The sequence below is a fragment of the Ceratina calcarata genome, unplaced genomic scaffold, assembly GCF_001652005.2.
Source record: "Ceratina calcarata isolate Rehan_Ccalc_2016 unplaced genomic scaffold, ASM165200v1 scaffold153.2, whole genome shotgun sequence".
Lineage (NCBI taxonomy): Eukaryota > Metazoa > Arthropoda > Insecta > Hymenoptera > Apidae > Ceratina > Ceratina calcarata.
This window is the reverse complement of record NW_017136529.1, coordinates 607943-615062: the sequence shown is the minus strand read 5'-3', so window position 1 is coordinate 615062 and position 7120 is coordinate 607943.

Sequence of the window (7120 nt, the reverse complement as noted above, 5' to 3'; positions counted from 1 at the left end):
GATTAAGGACGAGCAATCGTAAGATCTTCCCGCGAGACGCGACAATTTCCGCAGGAGCGAAAACCGACGAATCCCGAAAAGGGGAGTGTTAATTTCCGGCGTTTTTCCAGTTAGGGTCGTAGGCGTCGATCGCAAGCTGCGCGGCAGTCACGATTCATGCGGATTATGCAACCGAGAGGGAACGTAGAAAGTCGAACGATTAAGGCGAAGACGCGAGCACCTTCGACTTCCTGCAAATTAGCGAACGTTTACATCCCAGGAGCCACTGGAGGAAGTTTCGCACGAGACTTTCCTCGGAGCGCTGGTTTTAATTGAATTATTGCCAGTAGGAAGCCGGGACACCGAACAAGCGAGCTGTTTCCCAGAAAGGAACTCGTCCGCTCGATTAAGTAACAGTTCTCTATCCTGCGATTATTTCCTGAGAACCGAGCTTAGCTTTCGACTAATTTTATCCGCGACACATCGCGCAAATCAAAAATTTCTCCGTTAATTTAATTCATTTATAAATAACTCTTCATGTCCTATTATATTTTTCCGATTTGTAATAAATTCAAATTAACGTCTAAAAAATGAAAAGAATATACATATTACTTTAATAAAGTAATTCAATAATAAAAAGAATCTAAAATGCTCACATGGAAATATAAAAGGTTCACCAATATGTGCATACAAACTATAAAAAGCTGTTCAAAAATCATAAGCCATGAATTGAAGTGAATGTTCAAAAATAAGTAAACATAAATATACATAATACTTTTATATAAAGATTAATACAAACTTACTTCAATAATAAAAAAGAATTAAAATGTTTACTTGAAAATATAAAAGGTTCATCAATATGTGTATACAAATTACAAAAGGGTGTCCAAAAACCGCAAGCATGCAACCAGGAAGGGTAGTTAGTAACTCGTATAGTCCGCAGGGTATACCCGATTTTACCAACTTTAATGGCAAAGGGACCCGCGATTCGATCTTATCGGAGTTGTAAGCCAAAGTACGTAAGCGTGTTACTCGTATAGGATCGGGTTCGTATATGTATCTCGTATGATATTTACGACGGAAGCATTCGGAACTGGAGCCCCTTAAGGGACTGACTGACCGACAAACGCGTTTCGGTTGTAACCATGGTACCGGGAGCTAATGGCCTTCCTTATCTGCCCCCCAAACAAATTTAAACCGTGGCACATTATCGCGATTAAACAAGTTCTTATGAACTCCCTATTTTAAGTATGTCCCTCTTTTATGACCAACTTATAGATTTAATGATGACCATTAATTTTTATCAATAATTCATGATATGATATCTGGCATTAAATAGTTTGTAATAATACTTAGCCATTAAGCATACATTAGACCGTACGATGAAACGTTTTTAGAAATTCACATATAATGTGATTATGTCAAGGATATATGCCATGTAAAGTACTCATCAATTCTTAAGTCATTTCTTAAGCTTAAGAAATTATTTTGTTATATTAAGAGAATTCGACTTGTTCATTTCCTACATGATTTTAAATTCATTTTGTAACAAAGGATTTTTTGCTTCAGTGCTATAAATGTAGTAATTATTGTATGACTCACCTTTTACAACTCCTCGCCGCTTCATCATCGTCTGCTGGCGCGCCAGCACCTGAGTCCTAAAAAATATAAAAAATATTAATTAACCAATAGAAATAATAATATTATACAAAATTCTACAAGTTCAATCAATAAGAAATTCTAATAATCAAACAATTCGACTGGATTACGCACACCAGTGTGACTCATAAAACGTAACAAAAAGTGCTGCGTTTCGAATTTCTTGCACAATTCTATTAACTTTCTCGTGACTTATACAACATTTTCAACTATACTGTGTAATGTTACAGCATGATTCAGTGTAGTGATCTACGATAGGTTCAGGTGTTGGCTCAACCGCGTGAATTCCAAGAAACGCCGATAGCAGAGTTGCAGTAGCTCTGAATTTCATTTCGACTGACACTGTAACTACATAGCAAAGCAATTTTACTTATTACTGTTCCAACCATCTCGAGTCTTTAATTTCTCGGGAAAAGAAAGAGGGATATTCGTTCCTCGAGTCTTCATCGCTAAGAATAATTGAGACGTTCAGCAAATTAAAGTCTAGCTCCGGTTTGCAGCACGAAAACAAAATCGCGAACTCTCGATTCGAAAGTTTATTATAAAAGCTAATCCATCAATTTCAATAAGGTAAAACTAAAAGATTAGAAGATTTTAAAATGGAAAATAAAAATTCATAGGAATAATTGTTTCTGAAATTATTCGTTTTATACCTGCGTTATAATTTGTTAGATTCATTTAACAAGTACTGCTCTATTCCTGTAGTGAAGTAGACATGCAGCTGTTTAGCGTGCAGAGGCCTTGAGATTTGTTCCAGATCTAGGCTCTGTTTATGTCATTCACAGAAGATTGAATTTCTGACTATTTAATGGCCATATTTCACGTTACGTCTATCATATGATAGTTATGTGATGACATACGTCTCTTTCAGAACCGTATGAGGTTCCGTACACGAATACTGAACGTTAAATACATAATAGGAGTTACGACGAGATACAATGTAATTCTACGACAAATATCTAATATTTAATATTTCGCATAAGCTCAAGAGAATTCAAACGAATTAAGGATGTATTGGCTATACAGTCANAAAACTATGTATTAGAATATTAGAAATTATGCGTTAAAAATTCCTTACGACTGAGAAAAACAGGTCGAAGAATTTTGTAAACCTTACTCCTCCGTAATTATCATTTTTCTAAAAATTCATTCCTTCAAATATTGGACACAACTTTTTATTACTTGTCTTAAACTTTTGGCAGAAATCGTACGGCTCATACAACCTTAATTGAACATCGCGAACATTTTATTTTGCACAAAGATCCGCAGTGAATTTATCATTAAAACCTCGTACCGATTGGATAACAAGAGAAATAATGTTAATTACGAGACGGGGCGATTGTTTTATCAACAGGGACGTACGTCGCATGTGGTTGAATGGAACTACACGTGCACCTACACGTGTCCGATGCACATTCGAGTGTGCGTGCTGAAAAAGAAGGCAGAACGCCACGCCGGCAGCCAAGCACCTGTTAAGACCGCCTTTGTTAAACGATTTTACGCGGTGTGCCTCCAAGTACCAACCACTTGCCTTTCGCGGGTAGCCGCGCGATAATTCGTAAGGTCGCAACGCGAGCTACAGTCGCTGATATCAAAGGCACCGATTGGGATTAATTTAAGTTATCGCTGATCGTTTTGACAAATTGTGAAATCTTACATTTAGTATACTTAAGATAAGTGACCCTTGAAACGTTCAGAAATATCGTATATAAATCTTTATCATGATCAATGACTAAATTAGATGTGTCTTCAAATTTGAATGCATTTCTATTGCATATTCTAATTTACATTCGCACGTGCTGGAAAAAATTAGGAGAAAATCTGAGAATAAAATTTATATAAAAATCTTCCAAGCTTGACGTATAAATAAAATAAACAACGAATTAGATTTACTATAAACTAGGTGAAAGCGTGATATCTGGCCAGCTGAGTGCATTTATTTCACAGAACACAATCTTTCTATTAACAAAGTACGACGCCGTTTCGCCGAGCATAGGCGCGTAGGAAACGAGCCCTTAAAATCAATAGCCCTGTCCCCCGTCGAATCCACCCCCTCCGGACACGTTAGAAAAATGCAACTACCCTTTCGGACGGTGAGTGCACTTCGTAGGCCGCGGAGCATTCAGCCTCGCATGCAAAGTAGATACGAACCCTCTTTCGGCTCCCTCGCTCGAGGGGCCCAGCGCGTTAGTCATCCCCAGGAATCCCTCTCACTCTACTACATATACTATAAGTATTACTAATTCTTGATCAATTGGACTCCGCTGGATCGCGCGACTTTACACGTTATGCCAAAGCGAATCGAGTAAATTAAATAGAAGAGCAATATACAGAATATCCACAATTAGAACAATTCGTTATAACATGAAGGAATCAGATTCAGTGAAATAACCGATGAATGACTGCGGATTGGAAGCGAGGAACCTCAATCATTGCATGAAAATCTGTCTCAACAGGTCCAGGGAAAGAGAACAATTCAAAGAAAACATGATTGATAGTCCGAAATAGGAAGGGAAGAAAATTGAAAAGTTGTTAAGAATCTTGAAAGTCAGAAATGTTGAGAAGGATAGTTGACTTCTTAAAGGCAGTAAATACTTGGAAAAGAAAAATATAATAGAAAACAAGTAGGCGAAACGTACTTCCAGGTAGAAGATAAGATAAGCTACATGATGAGAGGAATACTAACAATTGAAAACTAAAGGGTTTTGAACTCCAAAAAAAAAAAGAAATAGTAAAATATCGAATAAAGGAATTTGAAATACTGTTTAAATAATCGAATATAAAATAAAGAGATCAAAATTTAAAGAAACGTAAGATCTAACATAAAATACAAAATAGAAAGAGACTGAAAATTGTTTACATCTCATATTGAGATAATACAACAGGAATGAATAGGAAAGAATAGAAAATTCATATAGGAAATTCATATAGAATATTTTTGTAAAGTAAATTAAAAGAAGGACCTATGATCGTATGAATTAATCCATACATCATTTTGTTATAAATAAAAAGTAAAAACAAGCATCTGTGATAATAATTTAATGTAAAATCCTGTATATATTTGTGGTAATGTGAACTAATGCAAACATCCATCTATTTATGATAAATAAAAAATAAATACAGTAAAAAACGGATGGCAAGTGGTATACACGAGTAGAATTTCGTCAATCATAATTTGCTCTAATCTCACGTAGACGTACTGTTACTAAATAAATTTTATAGCAGACAAGTGGGGCGTTTAACAGCGAAGGTCATAAAAATTTCAAGTGAATTATATCACTTGTTTAATCGATATCGTGCAGTGTCGTCCTTGTGATTTCGACGTGAACGAAATGCAAGGAACGATTTACTCGTCTTATCTGTTTATCTTATTACCTATATCTAATCAATCACATACGACTTTTGTCACTATGTGTAAACCTTTTTCTTTTTATTAAAAACTTGCACAACTACAGAGATACTATCACGTTTATCAAATATCAATAATAGATAAAATGCACGGTAATAAGTTAATTAATTGCAGAATAATTTCATTCGTGCAATACACAACCATCTCAATATTTCCATGTGATAGACGTGGAAGACATGTTGACATAAAAATTCTTTTACATGCTTCAAGATGTCACTTACATAAATCATTGTAAAAGGAATGGAGACGTAATATATGTACATTCACGGAAAACAATTGTAAATCAAGATTTGGTCCAATTGTTTGAAATGGAGGGTCCAACCAGAAAGGGAAGCCCTTTCGCATCGTTGAATTGCAAATAGCGCAAAAATGATGACCAGGAAGACGGAAGGGTCCGTAACCCTTTTGGTGCAAACGGGATGTCACGTTATCTTATGCAAATACATACGCATTAAAAATGGGATAAGGTACCAGCTTGTACGATACTGTTTCACAAGTATTAACAGCGAATTATGTGGGTGTAATCTAATATTTTCGTATAATCGTATTAACTGAAGTATAATATTCACTTTAACACAGTATTTATTAAGATCTTATGTTACAAGTGTCACATTATCGTACACTTTAAGATAAGGAAGCTTCTCCTAATAGTATGACATTAATTATATTTAAAAAAAATCGAACCTCATCTTTCGGATCTCATATCCATGCTTAATTCGTTCCAATGAACCCGATGAGCAAAGACAAAGGAGATGAGGACTCGTCTGATCGTTAGTTCGATAGCTGAGCCTCCTTTAAGATATTAATTCGTTCAAATCTCGAAGAAATGATCAGGTTTCTAAAGAGAAATTGTTTTGTAACGTCTTTATTACTGATCGCAGGTTTCATTGAAATAGCGATCGGTTCATGTCCATCTCGATGGACAAGAACAAGTCGGTCTATATTCTCGAATTTCTCGAGGGAATAAATCGCGCGCGGGCATAAAATGCCGACTGCTATTAGCGCAATTTACCATTCCCGGCACCATGTTCGCTCTTAAAATAGAACCTACCATTCGCTAAAAAGATGATTACGCCACGGCGAACAGAACCGTAGCCATAGCATCGGAACTTTCAAGGCGAGCCTTGCGCTGAACGATGCATGCCACGTGCTACGAAGGAATGCGCCAGACTCGATAGCTTCCAAACTTTTCATATAAGCCGATGCATCGTAAATAATAAAAACTGAGTGAAGGTACATACAGAATGATTTAAAAGAAATGAACAATGATTGCCCGTGCCCTCATTCTATTTTTTTATTTCATATTAGTTGATGAAAATTCGCAGAATTCGCTTTCGATTCTTTGGAGGTCGCAAAAGTATTTTAGTAGATGCATAAAAACTGGCAGAAACAAATGTCTACGAGTCTAGAAGAATACTACTTCACGCTCCATTTACGAAAACTTTCATATAGCTATTAGCATCTATTATTATCTTTCTTGCTGTCAATCTCTTCAGCTTATTTCACAGCGAAAGAGTAAACAGGTAGAGTTTGAGGATAAACAATAAAAAATAAATTCATGGTTTAACACAACTTTTGTCTACTTGCAAATATTTTAGTCATATCCACATCGCTGTTCCAAGTAATAAGAAGGGAAATAAGAAAGGAAGAATGTAAGAAGGGAAGAAAAATCGATGATTTCCAGGGTTGGAGCTCGTTTTTGTTGATCGAGTTTACACGCATAGAAGGCATAGCACGTGACTCCTATGGGGAATACCGGAGCACAGAACTCGCCATATCGGGATAAACTGGCTCTCGGATCTCATAAGCAAGAAACGCCACTTGTCGTCTCTTTATCAGAGAAATAAAGTACCACGAAGGAACTTGGAATGTTTATCACACGCTGCTGGAATCGAAATGAGTACCATAGCATGTAAAAGAATTAAAACTAGATCACAAATGGATGAAACATTTAAAAAATCGTGTCGACGACTTATGAGATAATTGAAGAAATTAGGAAATTAACAATACTTTAATCACTTCAAAGTAGTTCTAATGAAATTAAGAATCAGATTTTAATGATGTTTGATATAC